The 26,980-nt window shown below is 37.1% G+C and overlaps 1 protein-coding gene across 2 annotated transcripts in view; it reads left to right on the forward strand.

The window, feature by feature from the left end:
* The window catches only part of CNTNAP2 (contactin associated protein 2), a 1,135,762-nt gene that overhangs the window by 823,176 nt on the left and 285,606 nt on the right, over nt 1-26,980 (forward strand). The gene's annotated exons all lie outside the window — the stretch shown is intronic.

A 26,980-nucleotide genomic window follows, 5' to 3' on the forward strand; every position in this document is an offset into this window, starting at 1 on the left:
CCATTTGGAAGGTGTAATAAGAATCAAATTATTAAATCCATCATATCTGCATGTAAACTGCATTAACGGCACATGTCAGACCTTGAACAGTCCTGTGATTCTCTTGATGGACGTGAGCTAAATGAATGTATTAGAGGTACTGTCCATATCTGTATTGACATCTCCCAGAACAATGAATCTTGGGGACTTCATTACCACCCTGTGACAGCAGCTATTTCTCTTCACGCAGAAGAGAAGCTACTAAAATTGCAGTGTTTTTTGTGTGGGTCTATTAGTAATTTCATTTTCATTGGATTCTTTCTTTTGTTATATGTGTGCATTTATACATTCAATTATTTCATTGCATATTTTGTTTAAAGTGGAGTATCTTTGGCTTAGATATTGTCTTCCTTAGGCTTGTGAGGCTTTTGTTGTCCCAGGTATGGCTATTATTTTGATAGGCTAATGGTAGAGTGAGTTGATTACTATGGCAAATCTCAGTGATTTTTTTAATTGCTTCATGTGAATTTCTTTTTTTATATATATATATATATTAAAGACTGCATGCATCATAATAATTTGTGAATATGTTATTTCCCAGAAAGCATATTAAAGCCCTGTGAGGAAATAGTCCTTAAGTCTATGCAGAAAAAACCTGCTTCCACAATGACTCAGTCATTTAAATAACAGGAATAAAAATTGCATCAACAGTTGTACTAGCTAGAATAAAAATTACAGTCTATTATATATCTTTTAACATAGTGGAAGCATCATCTGCAGTTATGCCTAAACGTCCCACTGTGGTATAGAATTATATGGTCACTTTTTCACTTTCCACTGTTTCTTCTGGAATATCTGGTGCTAGCTATTAAAGACCATAGGAGACCATTAGGTGATCTGATATAGCAACTTTCATGCTATGGAAAGTAATACACACTATTTGGCACTGATAGCTATGTGTAAGGGATTTAAACGTTTACAACCTTATTGTTGCAAATGTGCAGGTAAAGTGTTTCTTATGTGGGACTGGATTCTTTCCAGAACTTGAACAGGTGAACTGTTGGGTTACACATTCCGCAATTTATTTTCACCCTCTCCCATTGTTACAAATGTCACAGGTAGCTAGTGTTTTGATGATGAAGTATGTACAAAAACAAGATTTCAGAGGCAAACAAAGAGGATGTTTGACAGTAGTGTCATGTTTAGTCAATGTACCTTTCAGCTAAGCCAAAGGAGAGGGTGAAAGATAGTCAGGAGGAGAATTCAGCTGTCTTCAGGCAGTTAGGTAAAAATGATTTCTCCTTAATTCTCATATGCATGTTAAAATTTGCATTTTAATTTTAATATTTTGAAGTGTGAAAACATATTCAGGGAAATGTGCTAATTAGATCTTTGTAAACAGCCTTATGTTGCCATTTTTATTAAATTTAAAGGGTGATTAGAATGACAAAGATTTTATTACTTGCAAGAAAAAGGAATAAATGCTCATTTGTAAAACGTATGCATTTTTTATTCTTTTAAAAATGTCTTCGATTATGGTCGTTCCTAAATTAGGTTTGAAAAATACAGAAGAAATGAGAAATTGCCTGCAAGGTAATCTGATATTTCCTTTTATGAGTGTTGAGGTGGTGAATACCACATAAATACGTACCCCGAGCCAAATTTTGTTCTGCTTGCTTGTGACTGAAAGCAGAAATCATTTTCAGCAGGAATACTTGAGGACTGTGGCAAGACGTACTTTTCACCTCTGTGAGCATTCAAACCTAGCATTGAGTGAGCAGTCTCTGGGGCAGGCAGGCATACCAAATTTTTCTTGAGTTCACATTTGAACCTATGTCCACATGGCCTATATATTGGAGTAGTCTTGATTTTAGCATATGGCGGTTCTTCTGGAAGGGAAACTGAGGTTCACTTAATGTGAGAGGCAGAAGAAATGGGGCCTGATCCCAAATCCACGTCATCACATAATGACCTCAACCTTTTCATCTCTCTACCAAAATACATAGTTGGATGTATTTGCCTGTGTTGCATGTCCAGAAGGGAATACCTGAAATATTAATAAATATACCCAGGGAGCATGCCCAGGGGAACAACAAACAATGTGAAGCTACATGACCAGAGCCTTTTTTTACAGACTAGGAAAACAATGTAGGTTCAAACTTTACATCTGAAATGTGTACACAATAGAGCAGCTGACTTTCTGAAACAGTGTGCCATATTCTTCCTTTTCTGTGAAAACTAAAATGAAGTCTATGGTCAGGAGACTAGTACAGATTTAGATCCAGTACAGCTGTAGAGATTGCTCAACCAATTGGCTCAGTGAATTTAGCTCAAAGCTCGAGAGTGGTGCTGCAATGCTGTAGTAACCCTGAACTTTTAAGACAATAGTATAGTTCATGCAAAATTCTTCCAGAATCCAGCTACCAATAGCTGTAACTGCTCAATAAAATGCTAAAATCACAAAACAGTGAATCCTCGAGATTTCACAAAGAGCATGCACCAAGTATTTGATACTCTGTGGAAAGGAAATTACATTGAAATGATATTGAAAAAAGAGGCATTCCAGACGCATCCCAAGATTTTTGGCTTAGATGTTGAATCAGAAAATTCAGGAATGTTCAAGTCAAGTCTTTTTCTTCCTAAAGCTCTAAGGTTTTGGGGTATTTTTAGTCCCATGTGACAGGTCCAGTGTTGTTCACATTGAAATGAAGGTTCTGAAAGATTCTGGACTTGTTAGTTTCTTTGTTTCCAAACAAAATTTAAAACATAAAACAGGTTAAATTTTTCTTCTTATATCTAATTAAATACTAACATTTTCTCTGCTTTAATATCATTCTATGAGAGCAGCATAGTTTCGGAATTTTTTATTCACAGTGCAGGAAATGGGCTTGGGCTATTGTGTATAGTTTTTATTACTGACTTGCAGCAATTAAACAAGTTTAAAATGTGTGCTAAGTTACTATTGTAGTTAAAATCATACAATAATTTAGTTTGGAAGGGACCTTTGGAGGCCATCTAGTCCTGCCCCCAACCATTGGTCTTCAGTGCTGGAGAAGACACTCGCTGATGTCCAGTTGCGTAGCTGGCTCACTATACTGGACTCTGATGGACAGCGGAATGAGAGGGTCCACAGGTTTGCTGCTACTGAAATGTTCTTCTGTTCCTTTTAGAGCCCTAAGACAGTAGGCCACATGGGTGATTAGATTTTTAAGATTTTTCCTTTTTGCATTCATCCTGTCTTGTATGCAAGTGCTTTTCACTTAAGCTTTGGGAACAGGGGGTTGTTTATTTAGGGGGAAGGAGGCTGGGGAGCAGGTGATTTTTAATTCTACTTTGAGGTTAAATTTGCAATAAGTGATTTGTGTTTGCTGCAGCTTGAAATACCCTAAGAGGCATAGGAGGAACTGAGAATTTGATAGCTTTTTAATTTGGTGCTGAAGTTTTCAAAGAAACATAAATTAGCTGTTTTGCTCTTCTTGATTGACTATAAGAAAGTGAATATGCCTGTCAACACAATCTAAAGTTTTAAGTGAAAATCTTTGTCTTTTTTATAGGCATTCAGAATCAACAAAATAGATTTCTTTCCATCTTCTTGTGGTTTTCTTGTGTTTTCAAGGGTAATGAATGAATGAGCTTTGGGGAATCTCTTTGACTCATGGTGGATGATGCAGGAGATGAAAAATCTCTATCCAATTCACATAGTAAATGCACTGAGGTCAAAAGAATTCCATCTGTACTCAGCTCTTTGCTTTGTGCTAGTCTGCGTAGATAGGCACAGTAATGTTTAACTCAGACGTTACCAACACGTCTTGCAAAGCCTAGCGATCTCCAACTGATGACCAAAGAAACCCCAAATCATTATCATCATTTCTGTTCACCTTCCAAAAAGCATGGCTCCGCTTTCATTGCAAGGAAAAATCCTTTAGCAAAAGAGTTGGCATCTTACAAAAACTGCTTAGATTCAGGATCTAAGGTCTATTTTTTCCTTTTCCCCTGCTTGAGATTTAGACAACTCTTAAATTAGGAATGGGCTCTTTAAACTATTCTGATCCAGCCAAAGGCTGAAATTCGGCTGTGGATGGTTAGCAGTACCAGAGACTTTTTTCATTATAAATGGTGATCTATGTAGAGTTTCTTTGTTTTATGTCCTTTCATGGATTCAGGTTCATGAAATGTTTAGGAATGAAATGAAAAAAATGAAAAATGATGAAAATAAAATTGGGTAGAATCTTGGAGTATGCGCTCAGTTCCAGCTCTGTTTACTTCAAGAGTCTAAGTTTTCTCAAGGAGAAGTCAAGAGATTGCAAACCCATGAAGATGAAAAATTAAGAGAAAGATAATATGCATCTTTTGAAGCCAAGGTAGGCATGCTTCATGTGGAACTGTTTGATAGAAGGTTAGCATACATCTTTACCAGTCAAGCGAGGCACTTTTCATGACAGATCTAACTAATTATCAGAGGAAGCTACATAGCACAAACTCTGACTTTTTTCACTTGTCTGTGTTACGTACAATGGAATGAACACTACATCCTTGTGTGGTTACTATATTACATCAAATTAGATTTGATTGCGCTGTAACTGTTTTGATAATGTCACATTGCCTATTTTTCACTGATAGATAACTGTCAAAGGACTTAATTATGGGTTGCTACCCCCAAGCCAGTATGCACTCGAAATTATTAATTTCAGACTGATAGATGACTCTATACCTCATGTATAACTCTGGCAGTTTTTAAAACTTCTTAACTTACTGAATGACATTCACTTTGTCTCATTGCATGTTACAGTACCAAACATTAGACAAGGAAAGCACTTAGTCAAACTAAAATTGCATTAGAAAATGATATTTTGATTTAATTCTATGCTGTCCAGACAACAGAAGACAAATGCAGGGTAAGTGATAAAATGGACTAGAAGTTAGTCTGCATGTACACGAGACAAATACAGCTACTCATATCTGCATGAAATGTAGTCAGTTGTAGTCAATGAGATATATTATGCAGGGATTAACATTTTTACGCTCATATTATTTTGTCAGAACAGCCAGACTTGGTAGGTGTGAATTAGTTCACAAGTTCAGTTTGGTTTTCTTTTTTTTTGTTGTTGTTGTTTTTTTGCCTGTCCCTAAGACTAAAACTCAGTACTGCTTTCCCCATTTACGTCTCTCCTGACCAGTATTTATTTATCTTTGAATAACAGAACTAGCCGTGTTCAGCTGTAGATGTCAAAGTAACGTGTACTTTAAGTAAGATTACAACACAATGTGTTTTAAAGGAGATTAACACTCTGCAGAATATCTTAATAACTCACAACTAGAAATTTCTCTTTTTATGTACTGAATTTAAATCTACTTCATGAAGCATCCCTTTCTGAAACACTGAAAAAGAAACATTCTGGCTTCAAGGACACCATACCATTTTCTGATTTTGCCCTGTTTTGTTCTGTGTTGTTCTGCATTATATTCTCTGAGCTTAGCTCTGCTGGAGTGAGAGTCAGAAGTGCAAGGTTTTCAACTTCAGGTCACTTAAAGCTCCTTGCTAGATATGTAAATGTCTCGTGATTTTTTAGTATCTCCACTTTTGAGGTATCCCTTTAAAAGAAACTAATTTCCAAAGTGAAAGGTGAGCAGTTTCTGAAAATTCAGTTTCCTTCCCTCCCCACCACCCTATGTTGCTGCATGTGAAATATCCAAAATGGAAGATATCCAAAATGCTATCTCAGTTTTGAAAACCTTGTTACTGTTTTCTTATCCATCAATCACAATTTTTTCTTAGACCTTTTGAAAACAATAGCTGAAGAAAGCATTTTTGTTTAAACATGCCTTTTACATTGGGGGAGGCAGCAGACAGGCTTTTCTCTTGCACCTTTTCCTGTAAGTGCTACAGCGTAGTAGCATTATATACACGATCATTTTTAAAGAAGTTTTGTGTGAAGGCATTATTGTAGTTCCGAGGTCACTGTATTCTCTTAATTGAATTCTTAGCAGGAATAAGATCTGAGGGAAGTAGACTAAAGCGATGACCTTACAAACAGGAGAGAGCCTAGGAGCTGTGGGTGTACGCCACCATTGCTGTTTGGGTAGTGCAGAGAGGGAAGGTGCCCACCATCCTCTGGGCTTAAAACCTTTTCCACCTTCCGCTGTCAGCACTGGATGACAACGGCATCTTAGACTGGTAGATAAGTGGGAGCTGGAGAAGAATGGAAGTGTTATTTCTACCTCGTGCTGCCTCAAGCACGCTATTTTTTTACCTTCTCCTATGGCACTCCATTAAGAATGACCCTACAGAATGAAGTAATGGGATCAGTGCCTTTATAAAAACCCTAGTCTTCCTCCCTAGGCTTATTGCAGACTGTACAATCAATGAATGCCCATTACACAGTAAGAAGAAATCCAGTCTCTTTTCCAAAAAAAAAAAAAAAAGTGTGTATGTGTGTATATGTATACACACATGCATATATATGTTTCTCGCTATATGTTGTTTGTGGTTTGCAAGTGGTACAGCTCAGTGTGCGAGTAAATTAGATAGTTTATTGGTCAGCACTTGAGTTTAAAAAAGAGAAAAGTAGTAATAGGAATGCAAGCATTAAATCCTGTTAATATAAGATACAGAATGCTAAATAGTGTATTTACAAAAAGTGCAACCTGCAGAATTTTAAAGTTGTGAATCTGGATTGCGTAATGATCAGCAGTGACCTACTGCTAAAGATAAAATTAGAAAGCACACCTGCCCAATATTTTGCCAAGCAGAGCTCTTACCAGTCTGTGTTCACCTGGGATTCAGGAGAAAGGGGATAAAATTCTTTCTCAATGTTGTTTAAAATTTCACTTTTAGGCAAATATATTGCATGTGATATTTCACTTTTAGGCATGTTGATTAACTGGCCGTCTCTATTAAGTTAAATATTTCGTGTTTATAAATCATATACAATATAAATAAAATATGCAAATTAAAACAATTATATCACATGATCAGGTTCTGAAAGGAAGGTTAACCTGTGATGCTCTAAAACTAGATGCCACTTAGCAAAGGCACTATATATATCTACTTGGAAAGGCTCCATCATTTATTTTTACTTGAATTTATTATTCCACAAAGCCATGCTGTCCTCTGTGGCAATTCTCCAGAGTAAAAATTGCTCACGTCTATGTGTGTGTACGTTTTTATATGTGCATAGGCACTCACAATCTATAAGCTATTAAAAGTTGTTTCATACTAACCCTGAAGGTTGTTAATGAAAGGATAAAAAGAGCTGCATTTTAGGAGATTAAAATGCTGTTAATTTCTGTATGCCTTTAAGATTAATAAACTGCTAATTAGGATATGCAAATGAGGGCTTTATGAATTCCATCACAAACATTCATGAGTGCCTTATCCATAAATCACATTCAGTTAATGTATTTTTGTTATGTAATTGGGGAACAGATTGATGAGCCAGTCCAATTAGCTCTAATTTACATGTGTATGGAATTTTGTAATATAGTATTATGAACCTAATATGCAAGTAAGAAGAAACTAATTATAGCATGTATTTGCTTTAGTAAGATGAAAGAAAATTGAAGTCAATCTTAAGGGGAATACTGCTACAGGCTTGAGATAGAAGTAATTTGAGAATGATGTAGAAATTCCAACTTATTCTCATGAAATAATACTGTAAGTAAGTTGATAGCCATTTCCTAAAACTCTCATAATATTGCATTGTACCGATATTTCAGATTTCTGAATTCCAGGGGCTAAACCCACCAATAACCAGCCATGCTAGAAGGAAAACTAAGAGCTGGTCTTCTTTCAGTGCAAGTGTTCTGTTTTGAATGGTTTCCACGCCTTTTTGGCTAAGTAAAACTTGCATAGGGGGTAGTGGGGAAGCGAACAGCTTAAGTGGTTATGAAGTTACTTGGACCAAAGTGCTATGTGGGTAGGAGAAGTGCAAACTTTACCTTCTCTTGTAGGTAATCTCATTCTGTAAGGCAGCTGGACAAATTCTCCTTCTGTTTTTTTCATCAACAGGTTAGTTTTTAGTCTTATAAACTAAGCAGACAGAATTTTAAAACGTGTTATATTAATTACATGGCTTTAACTCCTTTGAACAAGAGCCTTCCCTTTCAAGGTCGCAGCATTTCTGGCTTTGTATCAGGGTATTTGTGTATGGGCAGTGTTGATATGCCTGACTTGGCACATTGCATGTTCCACTTTGTGGGAGAAAGCAGCGTTTGGGAACTGCATTTGCACGCAGTGTGACCCGTATTTTTTAACCTGTGAATTGAGAGAATTAAGCATTAATTATTTTTAATTTAATATTCTGTATAAAGGTTAAACTGCAAGTCAGATTGGTGGTGGTTGTGGTTACAAATGATAAAATCAGGGAGGGCTCATTTTCAATCGCCTCCTGCCCAGTAGTTCATAACAAGCACCAACTGAGAGCACGCTCTCTTGCTGCCAGTTGCACGTGAACAGAGGAAATGGAGGATTCTGTGCAATTTCTTCCTCACTTTTTCAAACAAAAAGCGAAGTTTTCACTCTTTGGTAGAGTGTAGAAACAACCTCGTTCAGCAAATCTTCATGGCTATCAGAATAAGTTATTCATACAGAAATCTTCATTTCCTGTAGACAGAGTGGCCTTTATATTAGGCTACTGAGAAGCAACATTACTCTTAGAATTGCAAAGTTACGGTCTTTTGCCTTAAATCATCACGAACAAGGAAGCCAGGGCTCAGTTGAATTCCTCCTGACTGCAAGGAGCAACAGTGCAGTTTTTGCTAGTACCTGCCATTTCTGCTCCAAGACTAAAGGAGCACGGCACTAGTGTCCAAAACAAGTATAAGACCACCCTGTGGCAATGCAAGTTATCAGGGTATTAATTCAAAGCCTTGTCCTTTCTGAAATGAGAAGCTAGGAAGAGACAGGAGGAAGTAAAATGCAAATTAACTGGCTAATATTTTCAAAAACCACTTGGAAGTTTTGATCTATTTTAGCCCAATTTAAATTTATCAGGTAAGTCTAACTCTTCTAACTCATTAAAAGTATGTCTTATAAGTTTTTAAATTATTTTTAAGTTAGCAGGCAGCACATTTATACTTAAGTATTTTGAATAGTACATCTATTATTCACATCTATTTCTTCTCTAAATCTAAGATGCATTGCCCTTTGGTCCCTAAATGTAAAATCACTGGTAGAATAATAAGATCGTTCTATTATTTCAGGCTACCAACCTCTTTAAAGAATGTGACAGGAGCAATTTATCAACAAATTAGCTCTTTTCTGAAAGACTAACCAAGGTGACCATCTTCTACTTGAAGTGAAATTGGTGCTGCTCTTAACCCCTGGTTACACTCACCTCAGTGAGTGTGGCATAGAGACATGCAGTACCTATTTATCTTGTCATCGGATAACTTATTCTTTATCTATTAAGAGGCTTAATGTAAAAACTCATCTAAGTGTCTCTGCAAAACAAGATGGGAAAGAGCTTTTCTACAAAATATAGGTATTACGTATGACTTTTGTTAAAAAAAAAAAAAATAGCTTTTTAAAATTTTTGCATGTTTTTGCACGTTTACCTCCTCTTTCCTAATGTTATTACCAGGCGTCGTCTAGACATTTTTTTCTTGTAGTAAATGCTACTCATTCTCATCTCTTAGGGAACACAGAAGTTAAAATGTCATTATTCTGTTTGGCAAAACTTTCAATGGCTTCACTAAGGCTAGTATTTAACCCTGAAAGTCAGAGTAAAATGGAACCAGTGTACCTGTTCATTTCCTTGATAAAAACACATGAACAAGTTAACATATTTCTAATTTAAAAGCTCGTTAATATTTTCTTTTCTATTGGTATCTGCCATGGATATGTGCATTCATTTGGGAGTTTATCCCTCTTTCAGAACTAAGTCTGAGCTAGATGTTTACATTTGTTTTGTATTTTCAAAGCAAAGCACAAGATTATTTGATTCACAGAACTGACGTACAGTGAAAGGGTAAGAATGCTGCTGGCTTTGCTAGGCCTAGTGTGTGTCAGCCTCTGCTGCTGCAGTTTCAGGCATCTATCCCCTATCTATGTATGCATATTCTTTCTATGCATATTCTTTTTATGCATATTCTTCTAAGAGACCTAGTAATAAAGACTCTTAAGATTTTTTTTATCCTGTGTTTTAATAGGAAAGTCTGAATTCAGAAATTTAGAATCCTTAAGTTTTCTCTAATTTACCACTAGAATAAGGATGGCAGTGGCAAGCTTCCATGACATGAGGATGTCATGGATGAGGTAGAGGCAAGCTTCGATGAGAGTTTCTGTTCCTGCAGGCTGTTTAAGGAAATCTTGCAGCTATTCAGGTTAGAGTCGCTTCGAATTGAAGCTGAGCAATGTTGACACTCTTCTGAAGATACAAACAGACCGTTCTAAACAGCCAGGAGATAAAAATAAATATATAGTAATGTGCTGTGTCTATCATACTGTAATTTTCAAGTTGTACCATTGGCTCTATTAGGTAATGCAGAAAAAAGTTTGGTGGAGCTCTTTGCATTGCATATGGTCTTTTGAGAAGTGCTGTGAGTAAAGTCACAAGTTAAATGCTCAGAATAGATAAAGAAATTAACCCATCAACATTTAGGATTTGTAGCTGGGAAAAGGAATAATTCCACCATCATCTCGCCCTTCTGACAGCATTTAGGAGATACAGTAGAAAGGAAAGCGACACTGTCCGTCATGTTTGAAGTATTTATGATACATAGGGTTATCTGACAGGGATTTGTTGCACTCTAAGTTGTTTAATTTTACTCCCAGAGAAATATTTTATTGCATTACAGTCAGAAGTTAGAAACTTGATAGACTAGAGGAAATGGAAACTGGTTAACATTCCAATTGCTGCTGTAGCATTGCATGGGTTTGGAGGCTAAAGTACTAATTTTAACATATCAAACAGCAAGGAAGAAAATTATCTAATATATAATAATCTACTTTTTCTTTCACATAGCTATACTTGAAACTTCCCAGAACACCTGACATCATTGAATATATTTCTTTAGCAGTATAGCACATCTGCTATTTTTTGTTTTGTGCGTTTTGTGCAAAACAACTCCCTATACCACATTGATTGCAGTGTGCTGGGTATTCTGTGTTGGCAAACGAGTACTGTGTAAATATTAAGCATAGGAAAAAGAAAGAAACTCTGTCCGATGTATTTCTAAGGGAGATTAAATGTAAGAAAATACTGTTCCATTTTTTTTTTCTCCTTTTCTTCTGCAAGCTGCCAGGAAATGTCTTAATTGAACTTCAGCAGTTTTTCTTCTGTTACTAATTATCTATAAGATGAATTTTCAACCTGCTGATTTGTGCGTTATGTTTTTGGTTGTTTTTTCATGAAAGTTTATGTTTGAAACGATTGTTTCCCTCTTCTTTGGCCCTCATTTTAGTGGCCTCTTGAGAAGAATACAGAATCTATGCTAGAGAAGGCAGACTTTAGTTGGTAAATGCATAGCAGAGCACAGACAGACCAAACAATAACTGTTTTTTTTTTTTTAAAAAAAAAGGATTTTGCCACTTTTAGTATCACTAGTTAGTTTAGTAAAATCACAAGATACTGCATAATAACAGTGTTTAAAATACTCTAGTATTTATTGAATTTCCTCATTTACTTGAGTGATGGCTTTTTGCAACCCCTTCCAAAGATGTTTAATTTCTGAAATGCCATTAAAGTTCTCACACATCATAAAAATGACCTATTTAATATATATCATGCTTTAGTAAAAAATGGGTTTTATTGGCTTAATTCCCAAGTTGGAAAATAACACATCAAGTAAGATAACCTTGCTACATCAGTAGCAAAGATACAGAAAGTGGTAATTATTTTATAACATAATATACGCAGCATCAACCTCGGTATTGGCCAGTATTGGCAGGAGAGACGAATGAGAGAACCGATGTGCTGGCCAACACGCTCAGCAAATGCACAGTGATTCTCAAGTACAACGACAGTTATTTCTCACACAATTAGTTTCAGCCTCTGAGGTTTTCCATTCTGATCTTTATTCATCAAGTCTCACTCTCCTCATTTGGGTTTTCTGTTACAGTTTCTATGCCCTCTCCCTTTTTCCTTGACCTTCTTGACATTTCCCCATTAAGTCCTGTCTTGTCCCTTGATTTCCTTCCTGGCCAGTTCGCTTCTACCCCCTCTTGCCTTCCCATTTAGTTTACATTCATCCTTTTTGTTGGTTTTTAGCGCTCTGCTTAAAATTCCTGTCAGTACCAGTCTCCTTCCTGTACTAATTATTTTACCACTGTGACCTTTTTATCCAGCCAGTCCTAATCTCCGCTCTTTCCCACCCTATATGTACGCTCTCTGAATCTTCGTCAGATCCCCTTCTTCCTCTTCATGTCCTCACAAGAAGTACTAGCGAATTTTGCTCGTTGTTGCTGCTATCGGATGTACTTATCATAAATCAAGTTGAGAAATACAATTATCCAGAGGATGCATATAAAGAATCTCATGTATTTCCCAACTCTATACAAACATGTAACTGAACGTTTTTTGATATACTGCTAGGTTTGCTAAGTTACACACCAAATCTTGTTATGTGAAGAAAAGGAACATACCTCAAGTGTACAGCCAAGAGTCTATTTTTGTGTAGGTAAAATCTTGGGAGTCTAACTGGAGAATTATTAGTCTAGATCTAATTGTTAAAGACAAAATAAATAATTCTGTTACAGAAAATCTAAATCTCAATAATAGTAGTGATAATAATACACTTAAAATTGTTATAGGCACACTTCCTGCTATCTGTCCCCTTCTCTGGTATACTCTCACTCTTCTGCCTCCCCTCTGGGCCCTAATGCTAATGGTGGCAGTCTTCCTCAAGCAGAAGGGCAGATTGTAGCTGGTCATCCGTGTCCCACATCTTTTGCTGGGAGAAGTGGGATGTTGGTAGAGTTTCCTCTTTCTTCCTCCTCTGGGATTCACTTGAGATTACTATTGTTTTCCGAATTGCTCTTAGCGCCTTTCTCTCTTTTTTCACTGGTCTACAACTCCACATTACCTCTGAATTTACTCTATATCGTGTGTTATACTATGTTAGATGCTTGTTCTTTGTTCTCTTTGATACTCCCACAGCCGGTTTTGCCCAGCTATCACATCTGTATTTATTTAACTGGCCACTGATGAATAGTCCTGGGCTCCCCAGTGGCAGCCTCTGCCCCATCTCTTAGCCTATGCTTTCCCTCCTCCGTGCTGCACCCTGTGTCCCCACATTTCAAAGCCCCTGCTAGCATGCTAGACCTGTATTGCTCTACACTGCATCATTGTATCAGTCATAAATATTCCGTTCCACACAGAATAACTGCTTAATTTTACTGTCTATATTACTACTATGGTTATAACTTCTGCAGAGAAGTGAAAGTAAACCAAATTAGGCATAGCCACCTTGTCATTAGAAAAATTGGTGTTACGGTAAAACTAAGCAAAAACAAAGCTTGAGGAAGGTCAAGAAAAGTTGAGGCAAAGTCTCACACGCCTCAGTCCTGAGGCCTAATGAACTCAGTATAATGCCTATGGCCTGTTACTAGCAAGGGCAAAACTGTATTTACTAGGCTACGGAGCTGCAGCTTAAATTCACAGCTTTATGAAGTTTAAAAACTATGCCACAATCTGAGCTGGAAAAAAGGGAGCTTTTTAAGCTCAAGTAAAATGGTTGAGTAAAAATAAATTGAGAGAAAGCAGTTTTCTCTGTCTTACCTCCTTAAGGGTTTTTTTGGATGATTTCCCCATGCAAGCACTTTTTTTTTTTTTTGCCCAGTCACTTCCCTGTGATTTATTGTACAGTGTGTAATGAGGTATGAAAACACTGACTCCATCATGAATTTCTAAAACGCTACAAATTAAGAATGTTCCTCACAATCTGTCAAGTTTTGGAACAAATATTATCACTTTAACTAAGATAGTCTTTCATATCATTGCTTTGACAATACTTAAATGTCTGCATATACTAGGGAGAAGAGACTAACAGTCAGATCCCAAGGAATTTGTAGTTGTCTGTGCTTGCATTGTGTCCTAGTCAGATTTTATGGCTCTTTGCAACAGTAGAGTATGCTGAGTGTTTTGTTGTTGTTTTTGGTATCAGCTTCGGTTCTTTGTGTATGTACAAAGCAAGACATCGGTGCCAAGCTCAGCCTGAGAAGACTTACAGTCAAACAGAACACTATATACCACTATACACTATATATACTTTTGGTCTTCAAGGTACTTTGGGTATCTCTGCATGGCCCTGCATTGTGCCTATAGACCTATTAATAAAAGCAGAGCTTCCCCTGGCGTGAAATGACTTTAGTTTATGTTGCTGAGGCAATGGATTTGACCCAAGACCACTGTCTTGGACTGGAGATTAATATTATAGGCTTGCAAATTATTATTTTTAAAAAAGTATGCCAGCATTTGTTTTCTTGAAGAACCCCGTTGCTAGAGTAACACTCATATGTAAAGAAGAAATTTTGATCATTTTGGTGTATTAGGCATGGAAAGATATTTCCCCCATGGGGGCAATAAGTGAGTATGTATTTCAAGGTCATTTTGTTAATTTATTAAATAGAAAAACTACTTCTGAACCAAGTCCAGAATAAAAAGCTCTGAACACATATTGCCTAGTGAGTGAAGCAAGTGTGCGCTCTGTTCCCATGCTGCTCTGGGCTGCTTCCTGGAGATCCCTTGTTAGGTCTCTGTTTTGAATGCCCTGTTAAATCAGTATGTAAGATCACAGACCTACCCGCCTTCATAAATAATTAAATATACACTTTGGAGATTTTCGCATCAGGAGAACTGAAATATTTTTTTCCTCTTAAAACTTTTTTTGTTGTTTTACTCAGTTCATTCTTACTGTGTGTTTCACTGGAGGGGATTACTGAGACCTACTCCATGCAGCTTTAGTGTCTTGGCTGCTCAGCTCTGGATCACTGATGTCAGTCTACAAAGCAGTTGTTTTTTAAAATTGTCAGGTCCCAAGTTCAGATTTGAAAAGTGATTTTTGTCTGAAATTGCTGTTGTTCCCTTATCATACATCTCCTGCATTACCCACATTTCTTTTTTTAGCTGTTTCTTTTCTAATTACAACTCTCCAGGATTTTATCAAGCTGTGTCACTGTTACAATAATTACCTAGCACAATGGGGATCCTTTACTGGCGATTCTGAGCTCTACATAATGCAAATTATAACTAATGATATCGGCAGCCTGGGAGACTTGCAATACGTTCCAGAGAGAAGATCTCTTGAACTAAATATCTTTGGAGCTGAACAAATAGTGAGTCTGCCTTAAGCTTCACTAACATGGATTCCACTGTGACCCAAACAAATACACAGCTTTTTTCAAGTAAATATTAATATTTTGTAATTACCTAAAGTCTTTCACAAGGTAATGTGTCATACTTCCTTAACCTTCTGTTGATTTAGGTAGATAAATTTTATTTTGTCGGGCAGAGCTTAGAAAACATATTGCCTTTTGCTTCCTTACCTGCATTTATACTAAGGGACAAGTTAACCAAATAGTTGTTCAGGTGGTCCTGATGCTTCTGCGTGATCTTAAGTCTTTCCTTTGTTATGACACTGGAGATGCTTGTACAATTTCAGAGATGTAAAGTTGCTTGTATTTTCTTCATTGAACAAAAGTGTCAAGACTTATTTGAAATCAAAGGCCAAAAAGTGGTTATCTTGCAGCACTGCAGTGGATTTCTAAATATTAATTATTCATGAAGACCTTGAGCTACTTGAGCAAATGACATTAAAGACAACTGCTGTGAGAAGCAAGCTCGGGAGTGACAATTTCTATTTATGATGTCATACCATGAGGCTATATGAATAAATCAGTAGTGACAATCAATTTTATTTCTCAAAAACAGATTACATGAGAGCCTGACCTTAAGGACAGGGCTTACGTAAACAGGAAAAAATAATTCACCATTAAAATAAAAATTACTTTTTGTTCTCTTTGAGTAGAGTGAAACATTAGAGCTCATTAATTGATTTTAGAAGAAAAGGGAAACGAGATGTTGTGTGTGATTAACATATGCTGACTTTGTCTCCTTGGAATGTTTGCTTATAGGTCCGGCATTGCTGTCACAGACAAAATGAGCTTATTTATCTTACTTTCGTCTCTAGAGGGCTTTTGCCAACATCAAGGAGGCACTGTGTGCATTCATATTAGCAAAGATATGTATACATACTGTCAAAGAAGTCTGTATAGTTAAAAAGATTTTCAAGGTTTAGGAAAACAGATTACAGATAGCTTGTTATCCTCAGGGTAAGTTGTTGTATCAGACTGCAACTGTAGCACTCTCTTCCTATAGAAACAAAACGTGTTGTGTAATAGCAGCAATTGCATTAGCCTGGTCTATAGCACTGTGAGCTTAGTTCTGCCTTCCTCGCCCTAAGGGTGGTTCCCCTTGAATTCATGCTGTTGAGAATGAGATTTGGTCTTTTGTTAGCAAAGCAGGTGTTTTACAGCAAAATAACATCAGTGATGCAAATAAAATAGCACCTTGAGTTATGCATGTCCAAGTTTATTTCAGATAGCAGTAATCTCCACTCAAAGTTTTCACGAAGAAGGCTGGCTTGTTCTTAAATGTATGATGGCAATAAAAGATGAAGGACGCTGGCTTTCCTGGTGAATCTGGTGTTGTTAGAAGGCTGTAGCAAGATGGGAGGAATGTTTGGGAGCGTGACGTATGCTGCTGCTTAGAATAACGCAACAACTTCTGCCCGCAGTGCTTCAGGAAACGACATGCTAGAGAGAGACGTAGTTAATCTCGAAATGCAGTAGTTTCACTCAGGTTTTGAAAGCGAGAAGAGATCCCTGATAAAAGTAGCTTAGTTTTAAGTATGAAACTGAATGGGTCTGTGGTCTCATCCTTCAGGCAAATCTTGTTAGCCTACCACGATCTTAGCCTCGCTTTATTTAGATATTATTGTGTAATATTTTCTTGTTACCTTCATACTGTTTCTCCAATGTTTCACAAAAGTACTTTGAGCTGGTAAGGCACATGATAGTTTTTATTCCTTGGGGTTTTTTTTTGATTATTCTTCTTCTGAAAACAATAGTGCTCTCGTTTGCTGTAAAACAGAATATAGTGTGGGAGCTGTTAGAAAGGCTGGAGATGTGGGAAAAGAGCAGGAGTAAGTAGATGTATTCGTTATCTGTGTTTTTCAATAGTTAACTTCTACGTTGCCTTGAAATACATTACAAATAGCATTCATACTGCCCCAAAATCTAGTGAAGTGTGTCTAAAAGCATTTTTATTTGTCTCAAGCAGATGGTGACTTAAATGAATTGTGGTTCTTTCACAGACTTCACAAGAAGTCGCTTGATTTATTGGAGACCTCCTGGCATGTAGAAATTATTTGTGGAAATACCACCTTTTACCCATGCTACTTAAATTTTGAGTACTTAGGTCAAGAACTCTCTTTCCCTTCATGTGGGGGAACTGCACTCAACACACATACTAACACTGATATCACATTGGAACTACAGGGTTTATTGCCTTATTGCATTATTTGCTCATTATTAATGAGTAAATAATGGCGACATCAACTGCATAAGATTGGGTTGCAGGAATATGTAATTTTTTGAATAAGCTGAAGGTAGAGAAGTTGTAATATAGTATTACTGTTAATGGTGAGGTGGCCCAATTAAACACAAATCTCAAATATTGATAAAGAAATATTAGGGTACATCTGTACTTGAAAAGAACCACACAAGTAGTTACCTAAGAGGCAAAATTGCTTAATGGCAATTGTTTGATTTCTTCCATGTTCTTTTTTTCCTCCAAACTAGTGGCTCTCAAAGAAGGAATTCACCTTTTTGTCATGGAAGAGACTGGAGGGCTCCTAAGTCTTGAAATTGCAAACGTTTAGGTGTTTTAAATGGTGTGTTCATCAGAAAGAAAGCAAGGTGTTGCATGAACAAGTAAGCAGGGGTGTGGAGTTGTGCCATAAGAAGTAGCATAGCTGCAGCACCGAGAGAACCTGGAAGCAAGCAGGAAGCTGCGTGTGATGCTGTGTAACGCGCACTAATCAATATGAGTCCACTGAAACTGCTTAGTAAATGTACTGCTTGCTACTTATTATATTGGGCTCCACCCTGAAAAGGACAAAGTTTTACTGAAGAAAACTGCTAAAGTGTAGTCCCAGATTCAGGCATGTAGGAGAACTGCCCTCAAGGCTTTTCATGCTGCTGTCTCACAGATCAGAAAATTCTTTTAAGCTATCTGTTGCTGTAATATTTCTGCACTGAAATAACGTTCATAAGTACCGATCTTCAGACATCTTGTTAGTTGTGCAGGACTATTTATGCTTATTTAACTTTTTCTTTACACTTACTCACTTTCTATAGTTGCTGGTATTTATTTTGATTGAGAAAAGCTAAAAAGTACTTTTGTACTGTTCAGCAGTAGTATTCACAGTTCTGTGCATTTGCTCAGGAAAATAATGCAAAATATCTCAAGGATTAGGTAGCTGCTTCTGTGCAAAATATCAATTAAAAAAGGCTGCAGGATGATTCCTTTCGCACTGCATCAGCAGGGCAGCCGAGGGCCACTGGGGCCAGAGGGAGAGCTGCATATTCTGAAGGATGTGTTAATCTTGTCACAGATGCTCTAATTAAGTCACCCCATCTTCCCTGCTCCTATTTCCCGTGCTTTAATTGAGACATCCCCATCCTTTATGCTTCCATTGTCTGTGCACAAATTGAGATTCTTTAGCTTCTGTTTGCTGCATAAACTTTAATTGTTCATTTGCATATGTCCATTTTTATTTAGAATATTATGCTCCAGTCCACTAATGGCACCATATTTTTCCCCTCTTCAAAGCTACTCCCTCCCCTTGTTCATCTTTTAATGCTATGCACTGGGTCTAGCATGAAACCTCGATGAGCTTATTTCCATTTTCATTGTGTTTGCATACCATTCTGGTCATTTACAATCACTCAAGGATGTCCTTGAAGTTCAGTATTTCCCATTCAAAGCAGATTATATGGATTTGAAGCTCATCTTTTGGATCTTTGGTGTGTGTAAATTTGAGGTAGCTCCTTAAATAAAATATATAGACTAAAATTAATTCTGTTTAATTTAAGAGGAGCTGAATTGATTTCCTAAGGCAAGTATCTTCATCATCATCATCATCGAGTTGCTTAAATGTGGAAAATGTTAAAAAGGTAAACAAGTCTTAAAACTTTTTTATTTTTTCATTCAACATTAAATTCATATGTCTGAATCGGAAATTTAAGAACTGTATACGTAAGTGTACAAATTTTGGGCTTCATCCTTTCGAGTGTTGAGAATTTTGCCCATAGTTAAGAAACTGCTTAAGTTCATACTCTATTCTTGATCAGGAGACAGATGCCGCAAGGTCTGAAACTCCCTGGTCCTGCTGCTTGTGTTATAATTTTCCCCTGCTGGAAGAATAGGCTAACACCTACTCAGCGAATGTAATCTTTTCTTCCATCTGTTTTTTTTTTCCCTGAGGAAAATGCAAAGTCATGTTAAGGCACCTTGGGCCCGCCATGCTAGAGGGACTGTTGGGCTCCTTTCAACCCTTGCCACTACCGCAGCTCAGCCCAGTGCTGCGTATCCACCAGCCTTCCTCTGAGGTGGCAGCGACCCTCTGCAGGGCTATGTTTGCTAACAGCCTTATCAAGGCCCTGTTTAAATGATATCGGTTGGTACAGCGCAAGCCCTGAAGATTTAAAGCACTAGATGCAGATGAGATTCTGATAAAATATTTATAGTGTGTAATCTCTATACATTCAATTCGTAAATCACATTATTTAGCAAGAGATTGGAAAGCATTTAATAGTCAGCTAGGATCTGGAGGGCAGTATAACCGTCTTATGTATCAAACAGACTAGCAGACCCAATTTTATTACCTCAGGTTTTTGCAGGCTCTTTTAACCACAGAAAACTGGGGAGGCGGGATATTGTGAGTTTTCTTTGGAGGAGTTGTATATAGTTGTAGAGCACTAGCCAAAGGGAAAAAGGGAAATACTATCAAGATTCCAAAAATGCAGTAGTGTATGTATGAGTGATAATATCTATTGACAACAGGTAAACATTTTTAATCAGTTTATTCTGAATGGTCACGTGTAGCCACAGTGCTATAAGATGTGAATATGTTCTTACTGATAGCGTTAGAATACAGAAGTAATAATATGAAGAGGAGATTTATCAAAGAAGAGAGAAATGAATGAAACAAAGGCCATAATTAGTTCAATTAATTTAAAAGAAATCACAAATCTATTTAAGCAGCAGCCTCTTGCAGAGATATATTTCTACAGTGTATAATATTTGGAATCACTCAATTCATTACAGTGGGTTTATAGTAAGATAATACTGGTTTCCTTAGAGCTAGCCAGTGTAAAATCACTTTGCTTAGAAAGAGAGTATAGTTTTCAAGTTTTTCAAGTAAAATCCTGGACAGACAGATCTTAGGAAAGTTAAAACAAGAATGTAAGAAGACCTTGTCTTCTTGTTGTGGTATAACTAAAAGGAAGAAGCTCCTCCCAGTCTTCCTGAGTGGCTAATTAATGTTTTTTCTGCTCTCAGTCAAATGATCAGCAACATACGGATAGCATTTATATCTGCATTAAAAGTTGTGTCTATTTTAATAAGTAGGTGATCTGGTGAAGGCTACTCTGTTTCTGAAGATTGCCAGGTACCCATTGCAGGAAAAGAGGAGGCTTCCAGATAGCAGGTGACTCACAGTTCGACATGTGTTGACCTGGGGAGGGGAAACAGCCTTTATGGTAATTAAAAAGGTGGCCAAGTCACCTTCTATGTAAGGAGAGATAAGAGGAGTTTGAGGTGAAAGATTAAAGCTGTTGATAACCCCTAGACTACTTTGAAAATGGGCATTGGCTGTAAAACCTAAGATACTCCACCAAGAGGAAAGAGCTGGCTCTGTAGCAGCATGCAACAGGAAAGTCCACCACCAAATTGTTCACTGTATGAAAAATGATTTCTTTTTATTAGCTTTAAACTTCTGCTGAATGATTTCATTGATCCATAGCAGTTGTGCAGTGAAGAAAGTGATTTTTTTTATTCCCTGTTTCTCATTTGTATGATTCACCTTTTACATGTGAAAATCAATCATATAATCTCACAGTTACCTCTATTCAAAGTTGAAGAGTGGTAAACGTGCACACTTTTATAGCATGCTTATGACCATTCTTGCTGACCTGATTTGTGCCTTTTTTACTCTCACTCAATTATATTTTCGGAGTTGAGATGACCACAACTACACACGCTATTCAACATGTGGGGTATACAATAGATTTAATCTGTGGCATAGTGGTGTTTTGTGGTCTTTCCTTAGTTAATGCCTTACTGTAATTTACGAGTACTGAAGATCCAGGTATTATCTGTGTACAGGTTAAAACATTTTCTGTAGCAAATGTTTACTTTCAAAATTTTGATATTAAATTTTGTCTTGTACTTTGTAGTCCACTGCTCTGTATCATAAGAACCGCAAACTTGATAAGTAAAGATTTTTGTAAGTGACAAACAAGAAATTAGTGTATATGTAGTAGACACTGCTTCTAAGGAGATCTTTTAAACATATTGTATCTGCTGCTAGATTTTTGTGTCTAATTTAGATATTTGTAACTAATACAGAAAATATTTCAGCTCATTTAAATACTTAAAGGCAAAATAATAAGTATTTCTTTCCAAAGATTTTAATAGTGGTACTTTAACGACCCATTTCAGTATAACAGTGCTCCAGGTAGAAATGATCCATGTGGATTACTAACCATTAAAAAATAAAGGTACGCAGAACAACCACAAAGTTGAAGAATCATATCAAATTGAGGACATTTAATAGAAAATAGAGACTTTTCATAACTCTATGCCTAAAGGAATCAGGCACTTTGGTCCTCAGAGTGACCACTTGCTCTTACTGTCAGGAGATGCTGACTCTTGAGGTAAGCTCATCTGGAAAAGGGAAACGCAACTGAAATTTGGAAGTCAGTTATGAAACGGCACAGGCTTGTAGCTCAGTCCTAGTTGATTATTGATCTGCTTTTGGAAGTTAGTTATGGCACTGAATGCATCCAGTAATTTGGACTGCATAGAGTTGAAATAAGTTTTAGATACTGTGTGTGTTACAGCAGAAGCTCTTGTGTTGTGCGACTGAACAAAATCACAGAGGCACTATAATGCTTTGCTAAACATACCTTGCATGGATATTGCAAACATAGGATGCTTTTAAGTAGTTTAATACCATGCATTGGTGGTGAATTCATCTGCTCTCTCATCCGGGTCAGAAGATGTAACTGGCCAGATGCTGTTTTCTTGATGGGAAATGTGTAACCTTGTTGCTCAGTTTTCTTTCTCAGCGGAGAATGGATTGCTTATTGTCTTTGACAGTCGTGGGTGCTTCACTGTTATGTACCAATCCGATGGCAGCTTGGTGTTTCTAGGGACGCTCTATACTAACTGTTGGCTTGATCATTATCTCAGGTAGTTAGGTAAAAAGTTATGGTATCTGTATGGATGCTGCGTCTGCCAGTCTTGGGCAGATGATGGAAGCCCCTGCTTCTTCCTGTTGTAACATTATATCGATGTACATCCCCCTAGCAATTGCTGCTTGCTCAGTCTGGTTAATTTTCTGCTTGTTAGTACCTGATCGGCCTGATTCTTGTCCGAACTTGTTGTGCCACCTGTTGGTCATGAGCCTTAGCGTCATGTAGTGCGGGTAATAGCAGAGATTTTCTCTTCTTGATAATGAACAAAAAGCAAAACAACAAATACTAATTTGCCCAGATTTGGAGAGAGATGACCGTATTCTTTATTACTTAGGGGAAAAACCCTGGACGATATGACTGAAGTACAAAATTTATACACCTGGCATATACTTAAATTTCTTCTGTTTCATTTAGTAAACCCTCATGGTTCTTCATTCAGGTTTTATTGCACGAGGGCTGCATGCAAGTCTCTCTTCTTCCATTTTTCATTAAAGGAAACTTTCTTCTAGGGACAGGTAGCTTCTGGTCACTATATGTTGTGTTACTCTGAACAGCAGCCCAGAGTGTATGTTGCTGTGATAGGTGTCCAAATGATCTGACACTTCCCATACAGAAGGGTTGAAAAGAATGAAAACAAAAGCCTCTTTTGTCTTTTTTATCCATCTGAGAATACAGACAAATGAGTTCAAACAGATTTTTGCTTAAATGAGGACTTAAGTTCATCTGCAAGTAAGACTCTTAAGTCAGATGTGGTGGGGGGATAATGGACACAAGCTATAAAGAGAGTATAGTAGACCAAGAATTGCAAATTGCAAAGACCACTGCAAAGACATTTTCCCAGACTCTTAGTGGTAAGGAAGATCCATAAACTAACCAAAGATGTTTCTATTTACTTTGTTTTGCTGTTTTAGTTGCAATGCAAGTAAACTACTCTCCCACTAATAGGTATTTTCTCTGTGTAAATAGAGTACTTTGTAATATTTTCAAAGCTGCCATTAATTTGAATCTTTTCAAGTATTTTTTCAATTGAACTCTCAGCCCTATCTGGACAGCATTTTCAGGATGCAGAGCCAATCGAGATTTTCCCTGCTCTAGTTGTAGTAGTCTAATTCAACTCTTTCAAGTATTAAAGTGAGATCTAATGGATTAATTTGCAAGAGTACTCTTCAGCAAGAGTATGATTGGACAAACATTCTAATTACCTAAATTTACCAGGAAGCTTACAACTGTTTGGAAAGTGTAGCTACAATTTGTATCTTTCCCTTAACTCCTGATATAATTAATCTTAAAATCTCCTAGGTCTGCAGACTTTATTTTCTTTTAGAACTTTGAAGATATGTTGGTCATGCTTCCATGACACAAACAACTAGCTTAAAAAGTGATTGTCTTGCACATTAGTGATGTTGCATACTGTCAAGAGAGTGTCTATCAGTGTTGCAACATCTGTTGGCTGATTGTGGCTTTAAGCCTCAATTTTAGACAAGACTGCCAACCAGTACAGGTATACTTGCCTAACAAGAATTATATATGCAGGAATCACAACTTATGATCGTTTAATTGTTAAAGATCAAAGTAGTATGATGCTTGAATTAAGGTCTGTGTATTAACACAAATGATGAAATACTTCCCCCCACCTCCCGTGCAGGTGATAGGCTAGTTTCTCAGCAGCAGCAGCTTAGATGAGGAGCAGTTTAGGTTCACAAGCTTTGAGCCGGCACAACCAAGCTTACGGTTAGTGAAACAAAGCCTTTAGGACAAGCAGCCTAGAATGGGTCAGTCAGACATGATTGAAAGAAGCAACGGAAAAAGCCTGGTGAACTTCTGACCCTTATCACCATTACCTGGTGCTTCTTTCCTTTTTTCTGTTCGTGTGGCAAAGCCCAAAGGCAAGAAACCAGGGTCCTTCTATTATGTTTCTTCTGTTCCTTTTGTTGGAAATATATACTGGCAAACACTTTCTTACCCTGCATGGGTTAAGCTGTGGCCAAAATTTAATGTCCTTTTTTTTTTTTTTTTTTTTGGACTGAGACAAAAGCAGTTTCGATGTTCATTTCTGAACAACTTCTTGTTTGGACCCAAGATACCTCTTCCTTGCAGTATCAGTTCCTCTCAAGCTCTACCAAAAATACTTTGTCTTGGTATTTGGGGCAATGACTGCATGTTTAGAACTGATAGTTTCTATCATTGTATGTCCACTGTTTTTGCAGGATTTTATTTAAAAAAATAAATTTACACATTAGCACAGCCACTGATAAAGCAATTAATTGATTTGCAATAGGACTGATCTTCTAGAAAAGAGAAGGTATATATCATTTTGTCCATTCACAGTCCTTGTAATCTGATTTTTGCTGCAAAGTAAGCTGCTGATCATAATGATATATTTTAGGATATTGGAGAGACTTCTAGTAAGGGCTCTAGTGAGATGATACCACAGATGTCAGCAGACCCCAACCAGATGATGTTGACTTGTGGAAGAGAATCCTGGCACTGAAGGAGTCGGTGGAAATACTGCCACAGATTCGGTTTGCACCCAAATTTCACCCTGGGTTTCATCCTACAAGGGACTTATTGGAATTTTGGAGTTTCAGATCAAATGTAACAGCCTGCAGAAGCAGCCATGCTGTAACCTCTGCCATATTATCTTGCCAAGTGATTGAATCCATCTTAAAAAAGCCATATAATTTATGGAAGCAAGATAATTCATTTCCCTGACATGGCTTGTCCTCAGTCATTGCTAAGTAAGTGGAGTCGTACTATGCCAAGTAATGTCATTATAGCAAAGACTGTTGTACCCTAGAGACGGGACTGATGTTGTCAAAGTCATTTTACACCAAGGCTCAGTTAGTCTTTGCCACTCTTACTTGCCAATCAAGGAACATCCTGTGCTCTTTATACATCTAAAGGGGAGTAAACCTTGCGTGGATGCATTAGACCTCCCTCTAAGATATCTGCTAGCTTTTTGGTTGGGAAGTCTGTTTTCATCCTCCTTCCCCTTCTTTTTCCACATCTAATGTGGAGCCTGACCTGAAGACAAGATCTCTGTGTGTCAGGGATATATCCCTGCTGTTAGCATTTACTGGACGGTCTCTGGAAAGGAGGGCATGTTCATTCGGTTCACTGTTACCTGGCAGCATTGAAGCAAGACCCTGCCACTGCCTCTGGAACCTCATTCATTTCACAGAGTGTCCCTTACTTGTCTTTTCCGATGGAAGCATTGTAGACAATATAAATGAGATGGACATAGGTTTCAGCTGACATAGATGGGAAAAAACTGCTTAGGAAATTTTCAGGATTCAGATGTGATCGAAGGCTTTGAGTAGTTTGACAATATCAAGAATTGAGTTGCTACAGAGTGATTTTTTTCATGGTAAAGCTTTTCAGCAATTTGGAGTACACAGGCTTGCTGAGCCATAAGTGATATATTTGGGCATGATGACCCTCAATAGATTTTCTTCTGTAATGAATATTTTTTGAATATATCACAACTTTTGGAGTCCAGAGCAACCTGTAGCAGTGAGCTGCACCATTTAATGACTTACTGCTTAAGAAAGTGCAGCTTTTTACTTGTATTGAACCTACCACCTAATAATTTCATTGATGGACCAGTTAGCTCTCATATTATGTGAAGGAGGAAGTTATTTTTATCAATTCATGTTACTTAATTAACACTTAACACGACTCATGATTTTTATATACCTTCTCATTTTGTCTGCTCTCAGTAATCTGACTTCTAGGCTGACAAATTCTAGACTAGCCATTTACCATGGGGAAATCGTTCTCAACTTTTAATCATCCTGTCACTGTTCAGTGCCTTTGCAGTTTTACCGTATTTTTTTGACATGTTGGGGTGGGGTGAGGTGCAGGGCAGAAATGCATATGGTGTTTCAGATATGGGTGCCCTATTTGTTTATGTGCTGACAGAATTTTTCTGTCTTGTCTGTTTATTTCACAATAATTGCTATGAATCAGGTTGCTTTTTTGACCACTAGAAAGCTGATATTTTCAAAAATTGACTATTACAGCTTCAAGGGTTTTTTTGTTGAGTGACCATTTTTTTTACAGCCTAAAACCACATAGGGTTTCTGCGTGTGTATCATTTTAATTGCATCGATATTCAGTTTTATTTGTCATTTTGTCACCTGCTCTAAGACTTGCTATGATTAATTTGTTTTTTTCCTTGAGAAAATCTGCTATTTTACTGGAGAAGTTGCTAATAACTTAAATTATATATGTGTTTGTGTATGTGTGTGTGTTTTACTATATTACAATTACAGTAATAGTATAGTAATGTATAATTACAGTAGTACAGTAATAATTAAAAAATACCTCACTGACTACTAGTTTCATCATAGCAGTATCAGTGTTATCACCTTGCAGAAACAGTGCAGCATCACAGTTGTTGCTTCAGTATTTTTGTTGTTTTTTACATGAAGATATGAGGTGAGATGAACTGCCTCTACCTCTAGTTGCTGTCTCAGTTTGGAACATAGTATAGTCCTTTTTTTTTGTTTTCCTTAG

Source organism: Struthio camelus, chromosome 2, assembly GCF_040807025.1.
Source record: "Struthio camelus isolate bStrCam1 chromosome 2, bStrCam1.hap1, whole genome shotgun sequence".
NCBI classification, from domain to species: domain Eukaryota; kingdom Metazoa; phylum Chordata; class Aves; order Struthioniformes; family Struthionidae; genus Struthio; species Struthio camelus.